General features: G+C 47.4%; 1 protein-coding gene across 12 annotated transcripts in view; it reads left to right on the top strand.

The window, feature by feature from the left end:
* Positions 1-20,650, top strand: part of rbm15 (RNA binding motif protein 15) — a 143,203-nt gene that overhangs the window by 58,724 nt on the left and 63,829 nt on the right. For 10 of the 12 annotated variants that reach the window (XR_010977521.1, XM_068057563.1, XM_068057564.1 and 7 more), the window contains one exon: positions 19,489-19,768. The exons of 1 other annotated variant lie outside the window; for it this stretch is intronic. The gene's annotated coding sequence lies outside the window, so the exon portion shown is untranslated. Of the gene's footprint in view, positions 1-7,910; positions 8,007-19,488; positions 19,769-20,650 lie in introns of all 12 variants that reach the window. One more of the 12 variants, XM_068057565.1, reaches the window with a different exon arrangement.

The raw sequence follows: 20,650 nt of genomic DNA, 5'->3' as shown, positions 1-20,650 counted from the left end.
TGCCCTGCCCTTGTCAATTCTCTTGACTATCCCTAAGCAGCCCTTGCCTTTCCAAATGCATATAAATCCTATCTCTCAGAATCCCTTCCAATAACTTTCCCACCACTGATGTAAGGCTCACCGGCCTGTAGTTCCCTGGCTTATCCCTGCTGCCCTTCTTTAATAAAGGCACAACATTAGCTATCCTCCAGTCTTCCGGTACCTCACCCGTGGCTAACGATGATACAAAAATCTCTGCCAGGGCCCCAGCCATCTCCTCCCTTGCTTCCCATAGCATCCTAGGATACACCTGGTCAGGCCCTGGGGATTTATCCACCTAACTTCAAAACCTCCAACACCTCCTCCTTTGTAATGTTGATATGCTCCAGGATATCGCAGTTCCCTCCCTTGAACTGACTAGCTTTCATGACCACCTCCACAGTAAATACAGATGCGAAGTATTCATTTAAGACCTCGCCCATTTCCCGTGGCTCCACACATAGATTACCACACTGTTCCTTAAGGGGACCTGCTCTTTCCCTAGCTACCCTTTTATTCTTAATATACTTATAGAATCTTTTAGGATTCTCCTTTATCTTATCTGCCAGGGAAATCTCATGGCCCCTTTTTGCCCTCCTAATTTCCTCCTTAAGTGTACTCCTACATCTCCTATACGCCTCGAAGGACTCGCTTGATCCCAGCTGCCTATACCTGACATATGCCTCCCCCTTTGTCCTGACCAGACCCTCAATATCTCTCGTCAACCAAGGTTCCTTAAACTTGCCAGCCTTGCCCTTCAATCTAACAGGAACATGCCGGCCCTGAACTCTTCCTATCTCACTTTTAAAATCCCCCCACTTGCCAGACGTCCCTTTACCTGTAAACAGCCTTTCCCATTCAACTTTAGAGAGTTCCTGTCCGATGTCATCGAAATGAGCCTTTCCCCAATTTAGGACTTCAACTTGAGGACCAGTCCTATCCTTTTCCATAACTATCTTGAAGCTAATAGAGTTATGGTCACTGGTCCCAAAGTGCTCCCCCACTGACACATCAACCACCTGCCCAGCCTCATTTCCTAAGAGGAGGTCGAGTGTAGCCCCTTCTCAAGTTGGACCATCCACATACTGCTTCAGAAAACTATCCTGGACACACTTAACAAATTCTTCCCCAACTGATTCCTTAGCACTAAGGCAGTCCCAGTCAATATTAGGGAAGTTAAAATCACCTACTACTACAACCCTATAATTCCTACACCTATCTGTGATTTCCCTACATATATGCTCCTCCACTTCCCTCTGACTATTGGGGGACCCATAGTATAATCCCATCAAAGTGATCACCCCTTTCTTATTTCTAAGTTCTACCCATATGGCCTCGCTGGACGTTCCGCCTGGTATATCCTTGGCCGTGATGTCCTCCCTAATCAATAGTGCAACTTCCCCCTCCTCTTTTACCTCCATCTATGTCACGCCGGAAGCATCGGTACCCCGGAACATTGAGCTGCCAGTCCTGCCCATCCCTCAACCACATTTCCGTAATAGCTATAATATCACAGTCCCATGTACCGATCCATGCTCTGAGTTCATCTGCCTTACCTGTAAGGCTTCTTGCATTAAAGTAAATGCAGTTTAACCTACCAGACCTTCCACGCTTCCTGTCCTGCCCCTGCCCGGCCTGCCTACTGGACTTGCTTTAACCTCTACATTTGCCTCAACTATCTCATCGGAGAAACTACTACTTTGGGTCCCACCCCCCTGCCAGACTAGTTTAAACCCTCCCGAGTAGTACTAGCAAACCTCTCCCCAAGGATATTGGTCCTATTCCAGTCCCTCTTGTACAGGTCACCTCTGCACCAGAAGAGATCCCAATGATCCAAGTAGCTGAAGCCCTCCCGCCTACACCAGCTCTTCAGCCATGCATTCATTTTCCCTCTCCTCCTATTCCTACCCTCACTAGCACGTGGCACAGGGAGTAATCCTGAGATTACAACCCTAGAGGTCCTGCTTTTTAACCTTCTGCCTAACTCCCTATATTCACTTTGCAGGACCTCATCTCTCTTCCTGCCTATGTCGTTAGTACCAATATGGACCACGACCTCTGGCTGCTCACCCTCCCCTTTCAGAATCTCCTGCAGCCGCTCCGAGACATCCTTGACCCTAGCACCAGGGAGGCAAATACCATCCTGGAGCCTCGTTTGCAGCCTCAAACGCCTATCTACACCCCTTACGATAGAATCGCCTATCACTATAGCTCTTCCACCCCTTTTCCTCCCCTGCTGTGCAGCAGAGCCCTCTGTGGTGCCACGAACTTGGCTGTTGCTGCTTTCCCCTGGGAGGTCATCCGCCCCCCCCCCCCCCTCAACAGTATCCAAAGTGGTATATCTGTTTGAGAGGGGGACGGCCACAGGGGACTCCTGTACTACCTGCCTGTGCCTACTACTCTGCCTGGTGGTCACTCATCCCTTTTCTGCCTGTGCAGCCATTACCTGCGGTGTGACCACCTCACTAAACATGCTATCCACGACGTCCTCAGCATCGCGGATGCTCCACAGTGAATCCACCTGCAGCTCCAGCTCCGTAATGTGGGTAGCCAGTAGCTGCGGATGGATACACTTCCTGCACACATGGTCATCAGGGACACTGGAAGTATCCCTGATTTCCCACAGGAGGAGCATATCACAGGGCTGAGCTCTCCTGTCATGACTTACCCTTAGATATTAGTTACTCCCTGAATTTAAAAATACTAATTATACTAGGGGCCTTGTTTTACCCACTACAATCTAAAGTCCTTAATAAGCTACACTGAATTTAAAAAAAACACTTTAGTAGTACTCACCTTATCACCAGAGGTTTTTTTACAACAAAAAAAACTTTCCCCTTAGTGCATTTAAATGTCTTAAAAAAATAACAGCAGTGACTCACCCAACCAATCACCTTGCAGCTCTCCTCTGATGTCACTGTTGGCTTTTTTTCAAAACACCGTCGCGCTGTAAGAGCTCCTCTCCACTCCTTCCGGAAGGTAAGAGACTGGGCCTCGGTCCTTGGGCTCTTTTATAGGCTCCGCTCTCGGCGTTCTCCCCACAGGTCTGCTCCGCTCCCGGAAGGTAAGAGACTGGGCCTTGATCCCCGGGCTCGATTTATAGGCTCCGCTCTCTGCTTTCTCTCCACAGGTCCGCACCGTTCCTCTCCACTCCGCTCCTGGAAGGTAAAATTCTTGAATGAGTTGTGAGCATTGCTGGCAAGGTCAGCATTTGTTGCCCATCCTTAATTGCCCTCAAAGGTGATGGTGAACCGTCGCCTTGAACTGCTGCAGTCCATGTGGGGTAGGTACACCCACAGTGCTATTAGAAAGGGAGTTCCAGGATTTTGACCCAGTGACAGTGAAGGAACGGCAATATAGTTCCAAGTCAGGATGGTGTGTGGCTTGGATGGGAACTTGCTGGTGGGGGTGTTCCCTTGCTTCTGCTGCCCTGTCCTTCTAGGTGGTAGAGGTCGTGGGTTTGGAAGGTGCTGTCAAAGGAGGCTTGGTGAGTTGTTGCTGCAGTGCATCTTGTCTCTGGTACACGCTGCTGCCACTGTGTGTCGGTGGTGGATGGGTTGCAGATCAAGTGAGCTGCTTTGTCCTGGATGGTGTTGAGCTTCTTGATTGTTGTTCGAGCTACACTCATACAGGCAATTGAAGAGTATTCCATCACACTCCTCACTTGTGCTTTGTAGGTGGTGGACAGGCTTTGGGGGATCAAGAGGTGCGTTAGTCACCACAGAGTTCCCAGCCTCTGACCTGCTCTTGTAGCCACGGTATTTATATGGCTGGTCCAGTTCAGTTTCTGGTCAATAGTAACCCCCAGGATGTTTATGATGGGCATTCAGCAATGGTAATCATAGAAGGTTTAAGGCACAGCAAGAGCTCACTTGGCCCATATGTGTCTGTGCCGGCCGAAAAACGATCCACCTATTCTAATCCCACCTTCCAGCATTTGGTCCATAGTCCTGCAGCTTATGGCACTTCAGGTGCATATCCAGACTCCTTTTGAATGAGCTGAGGGTCTCTACCTCAACTATCTTTCAGGCAGAGTGTTTCGGACCCCCACTACCCTCTGAGTGAAAAAGTTTTTTTATCATCTCCCTTCTAATTTTTCTACCAATCACTTTAAATCTATGCCCCCTCATCGCTGACCTCTCTGCTAAGGTGAATAGACCCTTCACCTCCGCTCTATCCAGGCCGATCAAAATTTTGTACATTTCAGTCTTCTCTGTTCCAAGGAGAACAGCCCCAGCTAATCCAATCTTTCCTCATAGCTGCATTTTTCCAGTCCTGGCAGCATCCTCGTAAATCTCCTCTGTACCCTCTCGAGTGCAATTACATCCTTTCTGTAATGAGGGAACCAGAACTGCACACAGTACACAAGTTGTGGCCTAACCAATGATTTATACAGTTCCAGCATAACCTCCCCGCTCTTGTATTCTATACCTCGGCTAATAAAGGATAGGATTCCATATGCCTTCTTAACCACCTTATCAACCTGTCCTGCTACCTTCAGGGATCTGTGTGGACATTCACTCCAGGATCATAGAGTTATACAGCACAGAAACTGGCCCTTCAGCTCATCATGTCTGTGCCGGCCATCAAGCATCAACTATTCTAATCCCATTTTCCAGCACCTAGCCCGTAGCCTTGTATGCTAAAGTGTTTCAAGTGCTCATCTAAATACTTACTAAATGTTGTCAGGGTTCCTGCCTCTACCACCCATTGAGGCAGTGCGTTCCAGATTCCAACCATCCTCTGAGTGAAATTTTTTTTCCTCAAATCCGCTCTGAACCTCCTGCCTCTTGCCTTAAATCTATGCCCCCTGGTTATTGACCCCTCCACTAAAGGAAAAGGTTTCTTCCTCTCAATGCCCCACATAATTTTGTATACCTCAATCAGGTCCCCCCTCAGCCTTCTCTGCTCTAAGGAAAACAACCCTAGCCTTTCCAGTCTCTCTTCATAGCTGAAATGCTCCAGCCCAGGCAACATCCTGGCGAATCTCCTCTGCACCCTCTCCAGTGCAGTCACATCCTTCCTATAGTGTGGTGCCCTGAACTGTACACAGTACTCTAGCTGCGGCCTAACTAGCGTTTTATACAGCTCCATCATAACCTCCCTGATCCTATATTCTATGCCTTGGCTGATAAAGGCAAGTATCCCATATGCCTTCCTAACCACCTTATCTACCTGTGCTGCTGCCTTCAGTGATCTATGGACAAATACACCAAGGTCCCTCTGTACTTCCTAGGGTCCTACCATCCATTTTATATTCCCTTGCCTTGTTCGTCCTCCCAAAATGCATCACCTCACATTGCAGGATTAACTTCCATTTGCCACTGCTCCACCCATCTTCCCAGCCCATCTATATCGTCCTGTAATCTAAGGCTTTTGTCCTCACTATTTACGACACCACCAATTTTCATGTCATCTGAAAACTTACTGATCATACCTCCTATATTCACGCCTAAATCATTAACGTGCACTACAAACAACACGCGTTCCAGCACCGATCCCTGCAGTGCACCACTGGTCACAGGCTTCCACTCGCAAAAACAACCCTCGACCATCACCCTCAGCGTCCTGCCACTAATCCAATTTTGGATCCAATTTGCCAAATTTCCCTGGATCCCATGGGCTCTTACCTTTTTAACCAATCTCCCATGCGGAACCTTATCAAAAGCCTTACTGAAGTCCATGTAGACTACATCAACTGCTTTACCCTCATCTACACATCTAATCACTGATCGAGTTTGTTAGACACTATCTCCCCTGACAAAGCCATGCTGACTATCCCTGATTAATCCCTGCCTCTCCAAGTGGAGATTAATCCTGTCCCTCAGAATTTTTTCTAATAGTTTCCCAACCACTGATGTTAGACTCACTGGCTTGTAATTACCTGGTTTATCCCTGCTCCCCTTCTTGAATAATGATACCACATTCGCTGTCTTCCAGTCCTCTAGTACCTCTCCTGTGGCCAGAGAGGATTTGAAAATTTGTGTCAAAGCCCCTGCTATCTCCTCCCTTGCCTCACATAAAAGCCTGGGATAGATCTCATCTGGGCCTGGGGATTTATCCACTTTTAAGACCGCTGAAACAGCTAATACTTCCTCCCTTTCAATGCTAATATGTTCAAGTATATCACAATCCCCCTCCCTGATCACTACACCTCCATCGTCCTTCTCCATGGTGAACACAGATGAAAAGTAATCATTTAAAACCTTACCTACGTCCTCCGGCTCCACACACCAGGTCCCTTACTTCCTCTACATTTCTCAGTATTTTCCCATTAATCGTGTATTCCTTTGCCTTGTTTGACCTCCCTAAATGCATCACCTCACACTTCTCCAAGTTGAATTCCATTTGCCACTTTTCTGACCATGACCAGACCATTAATATCTTCCTGCAGCCTACAGCTATCCTCCTCGTTATCTACCACAAGGCCAATCTTTGTGTCGTCCACAAACTTCTCGAACATTCCCCCTACATTTACATCCAAATCGTTAGCTTACACCACAAAAAGCAGGGTCCCAGTACTGAGCCCTGCGGAACCCCAGTGGAAACAGCCCTCCAGTCGCTAAAACAGTCATCAACAATTACCCTTTGTTTCCTGCCACTGAGCCAATTTTGTATCCATTTTGCTGCATTTCCCTGGATCCCATGGGATTTTATTTTTTTAACCAGTCTGCCATGTGGGACCTTGTCAAAAGCCTTGCTAAAATCCATGTAGACCACATCAACTGCACTACCCTCCTCTATCTTCCTGTTACTACTTCAAAAAATTTGATGATGTTGGTCAAACAAGATCTTCCCTTAACAAATTCATGCTGACTATCCTTGATTAACCTGTGCCTTTCGAAGTGACAGTTTATCCTATGTCTCAGAATTGATTCCAATAATTTGCCCACTACTGAGGTTAGACTGACTTGCCTGTAATTATTTGGTCAATCCTTCGCTCCCTTTTTGAACAAAGGTACGACGTTAGCAATTCTCCGATCCTCCGGCACCACACCTGTATCCATTGAGGAGTGGAAAATGATGGTCATACCCTCTGCTATTTTCTCTCTTGCTTCTTTGAACAGCCTAGGATACATTTCATCTGTCCCTGGTGATTTATCAACTTTCAAGGATGGTAATCCCATCAATACTTCCCCTCATTATGTTTATCACATCCAATACTTCACACTCTTTCTCCTTGGACCCCGTCTAGCCGACCCAAACCCAACGGGACCCGACAATATGTGTCGGGTTGGGGTCAGGTCGCACTTCCGGGTCCGCCATTTGGGCTCGGGTCGGGTCGTCTCGTCTCTGACACGCTCTATCACGATCTCAGCTAAATGGCTCCAATGTTAATGTAATTTTTGGGCTAGAAAGGTGGTTTTGTTAGTTATTTTAAGCTTGTGCAGACCAGCAACAAAGTCAAAAACGGAAGGTAGGTTAACTGATGGTCGGGTCGGGCGCAGGAAAAAATGGAAGGACCCAGGTCGGGCTCGGGGTTGGATGTGGTTCTGTCAGGCTTGGGTCTGGTTTCACTTTCAGACCCGAGCCGGCCTTTATTTCTCCTTAACTACAATATCTGCATCGTCCCCCCCTTTTGTGAAGACAGAGGCAAAGTATTCATTAAGAACCATACCAATATCTTCCGCTCCTACGCATAGGTTACCTTTTTGGTCTTTTATTGGCCCTACTCTCTCCTTAGTTATCCTCTTACTCTTAATATATTGATAAAACGTCTTTGGGTTCACCTTAATTTTGCTTGCCAATATTCTTTCTTGTCCTCTCTTTGCTTTCCTAATTTCTGTTTTGATTTCACTCCTCCACTTTCTGTACTCCTCTCGGCTTTCTGTAGTATTGAGTTCTCTGTGTCGGACATAAGCTTTCCTTTTTTTTTCATTCATGGGATGTAGGTGCCGTTGCCAAGGCAAGCATTTATTGCCCATCTCTAATTGCCCTTGAGAAGATGGTGGTGAGCTGCCTTCTTGAACGGCTGCAGTCCATGTGAGGTAGGTATACCCTCAGTGCTGTTAGGAAGGGAGTTCCAGGATTTTGGCCCAGCGACAGTGAAGGAAAGGAGATATAGTTTTACGTTAGGATGATGTGTGACTTGGAGGGGAACTTGCAGGTGGTGGTGTTCCCATGTATTTGCTGCCCTTGTCCTTCTAGTTGGTAGAGGTCGCGGGTTTGGAAGGTGCTGTCTAAGGAACCTTGGTGCGTTGCTGCAGTGCATCTTGTAGATGGTACACACTGCTGCCACTGTGTGTCAGTGGTGGAGGGAGTGAATGTTTATGGATGGGGTGCCAATCAAGCGGGCCGCTTTGTCCTGAATGGTGTCGAGCTTCTTGAGTGTTGTTGGAGCTGCACCCATCCAGGCAAGTGGAGAGTATTCCATCACACTCCTGACTTGTGCCTTGTCGATGATGGACAGGCTTTGGGGAGTGAGGAAGTGAGTTACTCGCCTCAGGATTCCTAGCCTCTGACCTGCTCTTGTAGCCATGGTATTTATATGGCTACTCCAGTTCAATTTCTGGTCAATGGTAGCTCCAAGGCTGTTGATAGTGGGGGATTCAGCGATGGTAATGCTATTGAAAGTGAAGGGGGAGATGGTTAGATTCTCTCTTGTTTGAGATGGTCATTGCCTGCCACTTTTGTGGCGCTAATGCTACTGGCCACTTATCTGTCCAAGCCTGGATATTGTCCAGGTCTTGCTGCATTTCCACATGAACTGCTTCAGTATCTGAGGAGTCACGAATGATGCTGAACAGTGTGCAATCATCAGCGAACATCCTCACTTCTGATCTTATGATTGAAGGAAGGTCATTGATGAAGCAGCTGAAGAAGGTTGGGCCTAGGACACTACCCTGAGGAACTCCTGCAGTGATGTCCTGGAGCTGAGATGATTGATCTCCAACAACCACAACCATCTTCTTTTGTGCTAGGTATGACTTCAACCAGCAGAGAGTTTTCCCCCTGATTCCCAGTTTTGCTAGTGCTCCTTGATGTCAAGGGCAGTCACTCTCACCTCATCTCTGGAGTTCAGCTCTTTTGTCCATCTTTGGACCAAGGCTTTAATTAGGTCTGGAGCTGAGTGGCCCTCGCAGAACCCAAACTGAGCGGCACTGAGCAGGTTATTGCTAAGTAAGTGCCGCTCGATGGCACTGTTGATGACGCCTTCCATCACTTTACTGATAATTGAGAGTAGACTGATGGGGTGGTAATTGGCCAGGTTGGATTTGTCTTGCTTTTTATGGACAGGACATACCTGGGCAATTTTCCCCCTGATTCCCATTGACTTCAGTTTTGCTAGGGCTCCTTGATGCCATACTCGGTCAAATGCTGCCTTGATGTCCAGGGCAATCACTCTTACCTCACCTCTTGAGTTCAGCTCTTTTGTCCATGTTTGAGCCATGCAGCACAGGTATTCAGTACTATTGCTGCAATAATGTCAGGGCCTATAGCTTTTGCAGTATCCAGTGCCTGCCTAGAGCCTCCCTCAAATGGCTCGGAACGCATACTGTCCATCCGACTGCTCACCACCTCTGGTCCAGTACACCTACTCAGCATCTATGCTCCAACACTCTGTTCCGCACCTGAAGCTAAAGACCAGTTCTATGAACAACTCCATAACATCATTAGCAGCATCCCCAACACCGAACACCTATTCCTGCTGGGGGACTTTAATGCCAGGGTTGGGGCCGACCATGACTCATGGCCCTCCTGCCTTGGGCGCTATGGCGTTGGAAGGATGAATGAGAACGGGCAGAGACTGCTTGAGTTGTGTACCTATCATAACCTCTGCATCACCAACTCGTTCTTTCACACTAAACCCTGTCACCAGGTTTCATGGAGGCACCCAAGATCACGTCGTTGGCACCAGCTAGACCTCATTGTCACAAGGCGAGCCGCCTTAAACAGTGTTCAAATCACACGCAGCTTCCACAGTGCGGACTGCGACACCGACCACTCCCTGGTGTGCAGCAAGGTTAGACTCAGACCAAAGAAGTTGCATCATTCCAAGCAGAAGGGCCACCCGCGCATCAACACGAGCAGAATTTCTCACCCACAGCTGTTACAAAAATTTCTAAATTCACTTGTAACAGCCCTTCAAAACACTCCCACAGGGGATGCTGAGCCCAAGTGGGCCCACATCAGAGACGCCATCTATGAGTCAGCTTTGACCACCTACGGCAAAAGTGCGAAGAGAAATGCAGACTGGTTTCAATCTCATAATGAAGAGCTGGAACCTGTCATAGCCGCTAAGCGCATTGCACTTTTGAACTACAAGAAAGCCCCCAGCGATTTAACATCCGCAGCACTTAAAGCAGCCAGAAGTACTGCACAAAGAACAGCTAGGCGTTGCGCAAACGACTACTGGCAACACCTATGCAGCCATATTCAGCTGGCCTCAGACACCGGAAACATCAGAGGAATGTATGATGGCATGAAGAGAGCTCTTGGGCCAACCATCAAGAAGATCACCCCCCTCAAATCTAAATCGGGGGACATAATCACTGACCAACGCAAACAGATGGACCGCTGGGTTGAGCACTACCTAGAACTGTACTCCAGGGAGAATGCTGTCACTGAGACTGCCCTCAATGCAGCCCAGCCTCTACCAGTCATGGATGAGCTGGACATACAGCCAACCAAATCGGAACTCAGTGATGCCATTGATTCCCTAGCCAGCGGAAAAGCCCCTGGGAAGGACAGCATTACCCCTGAAATAATCAGGAGTGCCAAGCCTGCTATACTCTCAGCACTACATGAACTGCTATGCCTGTGCTGGGACGAGGGAGCAGTACCCCAGGACATGCGCGATGCCAACATCATCACCCTCTATAAAAACAAAGGTGACCGCGGTGACTGCAACAACTACCGTGGAATCTCCCTGCTCAGCATAGTGGGGAAAGTCTTTGCTCGAGTCGCTCTGAACAGGCTCCAGAAGCTGGCCGAGCGCGTCTACCCTGAGGCACAGTGTGGCTTTCGTGCAGAGAGATCGACTATTGACATGCTGTTCTCCCTTCGTCAGATACAGGAGAAATGCCGTGAACAACAGATGCCCCTCTACATTGCTTTCATTGATCTCACCAAAGCCTTTGACCTCGTCAGCAGACGTGGTCTCTTCAGACTACTAGAAAAGATCGGATGTCCACCAAAGCTACTAAGTATCATCACCTCATTCCATGACAATATGAAAGGCACAATTCAACATGGCGGCTCCTCATCAGAGCCCTTTCCTATCCTGAGTGGTGTGAAACAGGGCTGTGTTCTCGCACCCACACTTTTTGGGATTTTCTTCTCCCTGCTGCTTTCACATGCGTTCAAATCCTCTGAAGAAGGAATTTTCCTCCACACAAGATCAGGGGGCAGGTTGTTCAACCTTGCCCGTCTAAGAGCGAAGTCCAAAGTACGGAAAGTCCTCATCAGAGAACTCCTCTTTGCTGACGATGCTGCTTTAACATCTCACACTGAAGAATGCCTGCAGAGTCTCATCGACAGGTTTGCGTCTGCCTGCAATGAATTTGGCCTAACCATCAGCCTCAAGAAAACGAACATCATGGGGCAGGATGTCAGAAATGCTCCATCCATCAATATTGGCGACCACGCTCTGGAAGTGGTTCAAGAGTTCACCTACCTAGGCTCAACTATCACCAGTAACCTGTCTCTAGATGCAGAAATCAACAAGCGCATGGGTAAGGCTTCCACTGCTATGTTCAGACTGGCCAAGAGAGTGTGGGAAAATGGCGCACTGACACGGAACACAAAAGTCCGAGTGTATCAGGCCTGTGTCCTCAGTACCTTGCTCTACGGCAGCGAGGCCTGGACAACGTATGCCAGCCAAGAGCGACGTCTCAATTCATTCCATCTTCGCTGCCTTCGGAGAATACTTGGCATCAGGTGGCAGGACTATATCTCCAACACAGAAGTCCTTGAAGCGGCCAACATCCCCAGCTTATACACACTACTGAGTCAGCGGCGCTTGAGATGGCTTGGCCATGTGAGCCGCATGGAAGATGGCAGGATCCCCAAAGACACATTGTACAGCGAGCTCGCCACTGGTATCAGACCCACCGGCCGTCCATGTCTCCGTTATAAAGACGTCTGCAAACGCGACATGAAATCGTGTGACATTGATCACAAGTCGTGGGAGTCAGTTGCCAGCATTCGCCAGAGCTGGCGGGCAGCCATAAAGACAGGGCTAAATTGTGGCGAGTCGAAGAGACTTAGTAGTTGGCAGGAAAAAAGACAGAGGCGCAAGGGGAGAGCCAACTGTGCAACAGCCCCAACAAACAAATTTCTCTGCAGCACCTGTGGAAGAGCCTGTCACTCCAGAATTGGCCTTTATAGCCACTCCAGGCGCTGCTTCACAAACCACTGACCACCTCCAGGCGCGTATCCATTGTCTCTCGAGATAAGGAGGCCCAAAAGAAAGAAAGTGCCTGCAGTCATTTCTTGATATCATGTGGAGTGAATCCAATTGGCTGAAGACTGGCATCTGTGATTCTGGGGACTTCAGGAGGAGGCCAAGATGGATCATCAACTTGGCACTTCTGGCTGAAGATTGTTGCAAATGCTTCAGCCTTATCTTTCGCACTGATGTGTTGGGCTCCCCCATCATTGAGGATGGGGATATTTGTAGAGCCACATCCTCCAGTTAGTTGTTTAATTGTCCACCACCGTTCACGGCGGGATGTGGCAGGACTGCAGAGCTTAGATCTGATCCGTTGGTTGTGGGATTGCTTAGCGTTGTCTTTTGCATGCTGCTTACGCGGTTTGGCATGCAAGTAGTCCTGTGTTGTAGCTTCACTAGGTTGACACCTCATTTTGAGGTATGCCTGGTGTTGCTCCTGGCATGCCCTCCTGCACTCTTCATTGAACCAGGGTTGGTCTCCTGGCTTGATGATAATCGTAGAGTGGGGGATATGCTGGGCCATGAGGTTGCAGATTGTGGTTGAGTACAATTCTGCTGCTGCTGATGGCCCACAGCGCCTCATGGACGTCCAATTTTGCATTGCTAGATCTGTTCGAAATCTATCCCATTTAGCACGGTGGTAGTGCCACACAAAACGTTGGAGGGTATCCTCAATGTGAAGGTGGGACTTCATCTCCACAAGGACTGTATGGTGGTCACTCCTACCAATACTGTCAAGGACAGATGCTTCTGCGGCAGGCAGATTGGTGAGGACGAGGTCAAGTATGTTTTTCCCTCCTGTTGGTTCCCTCAACGCCTGCCGCAGACCCAGTCTAGCAGTTATGTCCTTTGGGACTTGGCCAGCTCGGTCAGTAGTGGTGCTACTAAGTCACTCTTGGTGATGGACATTGAAGTCCCCCACCCAGAGTACATTCTGTGCCCTTGCCACCCTCAGTGCTTCCACCAAGTGTTCAAAATGGAGGAGTACTGACTCATCAGCTGAGGGAGGTTGGTAGGTGGTGATCAGCAGGAGGTTTCCTAGCCTATGTTTGACCTGATGCCTTGAGACGTCATGGAGTCCGGAGTCGATGTTGAGGACTCCAAGGGCAACCCCCTCCCGACTGTATACCAATTTGCCACCATTTCTGGTTGGTCTGTTGCCGGTGGGACAACAAATCCCCGGGGATGGTGATGGCAGTGTCTGTGACATTGTAAGGTATGATTCTATGAGTATGACTATGTCAGGCTGTTGCTTGACTTGTCTGTGGTACAGCTCTCCCAACTTTGGCACAAGCCCCCAGATGTTAGTAAGGAGGACTTTGCAGGGTCGAGAAGGTTGGCTTTGCCATTGTCGTTTCCGGTGCCTAGGTCGATGCTGGGTTGTCCGTCCGGTTTCATTCTTTTTTTATTGACTTTGTAGTAGTTAGATATAACTGAGTGGCTTGCTAGGCCATTTCAGAGGGCATGTAAGAGTTAACCACATTGCTGTGGGTCTGGAGTCACATGTAGGCCAGGCCAGGTAAGGACAGCAGATTTCCTTCCCTAAAGGACATTAGTGAACCAGATGGGTTTTTACAACAATCGACAATGGTTTCAAGGCCATCATTAGACTAACTTTTTAAATTCCAGATTTATGAATAATTATTTGATTTTCTGCCTTATCTTACCCTGTAGACTCCTGGACATTCATGGGGCTCTAGATTTGGCCGTCTTACCCTTTTTTTTTGTGGGAACGTTTACTCTGAGCCCCTTGAATCTCCTGTTTGAATGCCTCCCACTGTTCTGACACTGATTTACCTTCAAGTGGCTGTTTCCAGTCCACTTTCGCTAAATCACTCCTCAGTTTGGCCTTGCCCCAGTTGAGAACGCTAACTCCTGTTCTATCTCTGTTTTTCCATAATGTTCCAGTTAAAACTGACTGAATTATGATCACTGTCACCAAAATGCTCTCCCACTGCCACTCCTTCCACCTGCCCTTCTTCATTTCTTAAAACGAAGCTTAAAACTGCGCCCTCTCTTGTTGGACTTGCTACATACTAATCAAAAAAGTTCTCCTGAATGCACCTCAAGAATTCTGCTCCCTCAATTCCTTTCACACTAAAACTATCCCAGTTAATATTGGGGTAGTTAAAATCCCCTACTATTATTGCCCTACTGTTCTTGCACTTCTCAGAGATTTGCCTACATATCTGCTCTTCTATCTCCCTCTGACTGTTTGGAGGTCTATTGTACACTCCCAGCAGTGTGATTGCTCCTTTTTTGTTCCTTCGCTCAATTCATATGGCCTCATTTGATGAACCTTCCAACATATCATCCCTCCTCACAGCTGTACTTGTTTCCTTGACCAAAATTGTCATTCCCCCTCCTTTCTTATCCCCCTCCCTATCACGTCTGAAAACCCTGTAACCAGGAACGTTGAGCTGCCATTCCTGTCCCTCCTTAAACCATGTTTCTGTAATAGCTATGATATCATACTGCCACGTAATGGTAATGTCATTGAATGTCAAAGAGAAATGGTTGGATTCTCTCTTGTTGGAGATGGTCATTCCCTGGAACTTGTGTGGCACGAATGTTACCTGCCTGAATATTGTCCAAGTCTTGCTGCATATGGACATGGGCTGCTTCAGTATCTGAGGAGTAACGAATGGTGCTGAACATTGTGCAGTCATCAGTAAACATCCCACTTCTGACCTTGTGATGGAGGGAAGGTCATTGATGAAGGAGCTGAAGATGGCTGGGCCTCGGACACTACCCTGAGGAACTCCTGCAGCAATGGCCGATGGCTGAATTGATTGGCCTCCAACAGCCACAACCATCTTCCTATGTAAAAGAGTTGGAGGGTTTTACTGGAGCGAGGAGAAGAAGGCTAGGTTATGGGTAGGGGGATGCTTGTGCAACAGCAACTTGTTATATAAATATATCTTTAATGTAATAAAACATCCCCAGGCGCTTCACAAGGGCATTATAAAACACCAATATGACACCAAGCCACATAAGAGCTAGGAGGTCAGATGACTAAAAACTTGGTTAAAGAAGTGGATTTTAGGGAGAACTTTTTAAAGGAGAGAGAAGTATGGAGTTTTAGGGAGTGTAATGTGTTTTTTATGTTGTCTGATGCAACATATGTGAAATGCGTGGAGTCCAGTTTGCTGAAGATCTCTAACAGGTTTATTACCAGCTAAACTACTGTATACAGTACAGAGCAAACTATTTACAGAACCTTCCTCTAGGTGTTACTGTTACAGAGTGATGCTGGCTTGTATACACATGACTATATCCTGGTACTTAGTTCATGAGCATTGTTATGACCATTGTAACAGGGTTTTTATTTTTAAACGCAGTGTTTTCAGTGGTGAATCCTTGTTCAGCGCTTTCCAATTATAAGGTAAAGGAACAAGCACAAACAGGCTCCCTTTTGGCATCCCAGTAAACATGTGGTTCTTTGGGGAAGTTTTTCTTCAGTTTGCCCATTGCCATGACTGCCTAAGGTCTTTGTTCCTGCTGAGGTCTTCCAAGGGGTGGGGGAAGGTAGATTTAATTAGCCCTAAATTGGAGTTTTTTTTCCAAGAGAGTCAGTCACGGCAGGTCTATCTTGAACATACTCCCAGTGCTTTGCTGAGTCTTGCAAAGGCTTTTGACTTCAGGGGATGGGTGGTTCCCTTTTCCAACTGACTGGGGGAGGATTCTTTGTTAATCTCCCACGTTCTCTGGGACATTCCTGCCTGCAGGTATGTGTGCAGACTCTACTGCACTCCGCTGTGGCACTTCGACGAGGTGAGGCATCACCCTCATGGTTTCTCTGCCCCATAGAGGTCTTTCTTTGTTTCTGCAGGTTCCTGTAAATGCTGTTAGGGTGGGGTGGTGCTAGTGTCTGCATTTACATAGGAAGGTGTGGGGTCTAACCTTTCACGTTTTCTGGGGTTGGCTGACCGGACAGTAGGGGTTTTCATCCAGGATTCTTTCCGGACTTCCTTTAACCTGCCCTCTTGGTCACTTTTTCCCATTCTCTTTCTAAACTTTTGCCGGCCTGTGCCTGCCTGTCCCCTTTTGTTCTTGGCGGGGGTCCCTTACAGTTCACCAGCCCTCTGCTGGAGAGTCCTCCTAACATCAGTGCAGGACTTAGGGGTGCAGTTTCACTGTAGGTTGGGGTTTCCCCTCAACCTGACACATGTGGCTGCTCCTGCAGTACTCCACCACATCTTTGTGGAGTTTGAGCCAGTCAAACTGCTGTCTTATGTGGGCTTTGGTGTTTGGTATACTAGCATGTACAACCACTGTAGTCCCGTGGGCCCTTTTTAATATTTCTCTCCGGTATCTCTGTGGCACCACTAACTGGTGAACCACTGTCCACTCCTTGCTCTCAGGTCTGTGAGGAGAACTCCATTTCCTCATCAGTACCTCGTTCTTTAAATAGTAGCAATCAGGGACTCCCTCTGCTTCACTTTCAGACTGGGCTGCCTGTGCTAACTCTCACACTACTGGATCAGCTCGCTGAGCCTCAGATTGTGAAAATCCATTTAATTCACTCCCTGGGTCTCCTAACTTTCCAAAGAAAGTCTCGGACAGGCAGACCTCATGGTCATTTCTGCTGTGCCAATGCAGTCTTCTCTGGGGGAGCTGGTTTGATCATGGCCTGATCCACTACACATTCAGGGAAACTGCAGGGGTCCATCTTCAGCCACTGCCCTGTCTCTCTGACTTCCTGTGGTCTTTCTTTCACTACTGGGGAGCTACCACCTTCACCTCCGCCAGATCATTACCTAGGAGCAGGTCAACCCCGTCCGCAGAAAAACTAGGGACAATTCCTACGGTCACCGGTTCCGAAACTAGGTCACGCTCCAGGTGCACCCGGTGTACAGGTACAGGCATACACTGCCCTCCAATACCATTCACCACCATTTTGGTGTTCACTGCACTCTTTGCGGGAAAGGTCAGGCCTTTTCCCAGTAAACAGGATCCAGTGGCCTCTGTGTCCCTGAGAATCACTCTGGGCTTCCTAGACCCACTCGAGGGGTATGAGGTTACTTTCCCTTCAAACACAAAACCCTTATAACCCTCAAGAATCCTATTAAATTTTTCTGCACTTGCAGCCGTAAGCTTCTTGGGTCTCACTCTTACTGCAGTTAAAGCCACAGCTTGTTCTGCTGTGCTTTCCATCAGGTTCCTGTCTTCACTGAGCAGGTGTGCCCTGATTAACCCTACTGGTTCTCCCTTTAGTTTCCAGCAGTCAGCTTTTAAATGCCTTGCTTTATTACAATGGAAGCACACGGGTCTCCGGGTCTCACTCTTGTTCTCAGCACCTTCCTTTTTGGCTGGAGGAGGGCCCCTGTGTTTCCTACTTTCCTTTCTCTCCCAGGACTGCCTAGGTGGATATCACCTTCCCACCCTTTGTCCTTTTCGGATTTGTGGAGGTGATTAGGAAAGGTTCTCCCCTGGAAAACCGACTTATAAATTAAAGCAAACTCATCGGCCAGAACGGCTGCTTGCCGGGCTCTCTGAAGTCGCTGCTCCTCAACATGAGTCTTTATGGAGAGTGTGAGAGAGTGTTTAAATTCCTCCAACAGAATTACTTCCCTAAGATTCTCATAGGTGGGCTGCACTTTAAGACCCCTCAGCCACTGGTCAACAGCCAGCTGCTTAATTCTTTCAAACTCCAGATAAGTTTGATTAGCTTGCTTCCTGAGGGTTCTAAACTTTTGGCGATAGGCTTCAGGTACTAATTCATACGCCCTGAGGATAGCATTTTTGGCCAGTTCATAATTTGATGAACTCTCATCTGGCAATAGGGAATAAACCTTATAGGCTTTTCCAGTTAGCTTGCTTTGTAGTAAAAGAGACCAGGTCTCAGCTGGCCATTTTAGCAGCCTTGCCAGTTTCTCCAAAGACACAAAATAATCCTCCACATCTTCCTCATTTAATTTTGGAATTAGTTGAGTTAGTTTTAACAATTCTATACCGAGCCCTGAATTTGCTCCTCCATATTGGCCATGCTTTCACTGTGGTTACTCTGTCGCCACCTAGTTAACTCAAGCCACTTCAACTCTTTCTTTGCATTCTTTCTGGAATATTCTTTCTCTCTCTCTCTCTCTCTCTCTCTCTCTCTCTCCTTGCTTCTCCTGTCTTATGCTTCACCTTCCTTCTGGAAGGCGCTCTCTTTCTCCCTCTCCTGCCTCTCTCTCTCTCTCTTTCCTCTAATTCAAGTCTCTTTTGTTCCAATTGTATCTTTGCTAGTAGTACCCTGTCTGGGTCTGCTTCTAACCCTGTTTCTACTTCTTCGGATTCAAGGGAAAAATGGTGGGTCACTAGCCTTAAGAGTTCAGACTTCCTAGCCTTGCCACGTACAGTGATCCCACACTGCTCAGCCATTTTCCTCAACTCCTCCACAGACAGTGCTTTTTACTTATCCCAAGTTACTTCACCCTGGCCTGGGGATTTACTAGTTTCAGTTGCAGACATGTTAGTATTCAGTCACACACAACCACAAGAAAACCTGTATTAATCTTGCTCTTTTTTGATTGGGAACAATTTGGCTTCCCACTTCTAATTTCTCTCGTTTGTCTGTGGGTCAATCCGGGACGCTAGCACCCAAATTGCTGTTACAACCAGGTGAGAAAGAGATCTAGGGTTCCCTTTCAGCCTTCACCTGGTCTTACTGTAACAGGGCTTTTATTTTTAAACACACTGTGTTTTTAGCTTGCTAAATCTTCCCTAAATCACTTGATCTGTGAAGTATAACTGCATTCTTTGTTTAAAAAGTTTGAATTGAGACAGGATATCAATGGCCTTCCAGTTCATGCTGGGAAATTTGGTATCCATCTTTTTGCTGTTCTTTTGCTTTCTGCTCTATATTTGACTTTGTTCAGCTCTGTTTTGTTTCTCCTTTGAGAAATTATTTCTTATTTAGATTAGCTGCTTGGATGGAGAGTAAACAGGTGTTTGATAGTGTTCTCTGTTTATCTTGCTTGCAGCACTTAGGCTTGTCAGTTTACACAACTGTTCAATAGGCAGTTCAGTTACTCTTTTTGCTAGAGTTTCTTTATGTTCATGCTCAAGTGGTTTAACGTTTTTTTTTACAGCTGTGGCTGCATGAATGGAGACTCTGCAGTGTTCGGAGGATTCCTACACTTATTGCTATTGGCTGCCTCTTATAATGGCGCTGACCTCGATCAGCTTGGGTGAGGAGTTGTGTCTTGCCCATTTTTTTTCACAGAGCCTTTGAAAAAATTCAACGTTTTAAGACTTCAAAGCTTGGTTTTTTTTAAACTGGTATCCCTCAACCGTCGGCACAATGACTCATCCGATGGCAGGAATTTACTTGCAGCCTGTCGATCTGAGCTCTGTCTTCTACAGCTGGAGGTAAGTTCTATTTTCTTTTTACTGTTTGGGTCAGTATTTAGAGTCAGAGTTATACAGCACAGAAACAGGCTCTTTGGCCCACCGTGTCTGCACCAGCCATCAAGCCTATCTATTCTAATCCCATTTTCCAGCACTTGGCCCGTAGCCTTGTATGCTATGGCGTTTCAAGTGCTCATCTAAATACTTCATAAATGTTGAGGGTTCCTGCCTCTACCACCCCTTCAGGCAGTGTGTTCCAGATTCCAACCACCGTCTGGGTGAAAAAAATCTTTCCTCAAATCCCCTCTAAACCTCCTGCCCCTTACCTTAAATCTATGCCCCCTGGTTATTGACATTTCTGCTAAGAGAAAAAGTTTCTTCCTATCTACCCTCTCTATGTCCCTCATAATTTTGTATACTTCAATCAGGTCCCTCCTCAGCCTTCTCTATTCTAAGGAAAACAACCCTAGCCTATCCAGTGTCTCTTCATAGCTGAAATGCTCCAGCCCAGGCAACATCCTGGTGAATCTCCTCTGCGCCCTCTCCAGTGCAATCACATCCCTCCTATAGTGTGGTGACCAGAACTGTACACAGTACTCCAGCTGTGGCCTAACTAGTGTTTTACACAGCTCCATCATAACTTGCGTGCTCTTATATTCTGTGCCTTGGCTAATAAAGGCAAGTATCCCATATGCTTTCCTAACCAGCTTATCTACCTGTGCCGCACCCTTCAGTGATCTTTGGACAAGTACACCAAGGTCCCTCTGACCCTCTGTACTTCCTAGGGTCCTACCATCCATTGTATATTCCCTTGCCTGTTAGTCCTTCCAAAATGCATTACCTCACACTTCTCCGGATTAAATTCCATTTGCCGCTGCTCTGCACATCTTACCAGCCCATCTA

This window comes from Heterodontus francisci, chromosome 25 (assembly GCF_036365525.1).
Source record: "Heterodontus francisci isolate sHetFra1 chromosome 25, sHetFra1.hap1, whole genome shotgun sequence".
In the NCBI taxonomy this organism is placed as follows: domain Eukaryota; kingdom Metazoa; phylum Chordata; class Chondrichthyes; order Heterodontiformes; family Heterodontidae; genus Heterodontus; species Heterodontus francisci.
Note: the sequence above shows the minus strand (reverse complement) of the source record. Positions and strands in the feature narration are given on the sequence as shown.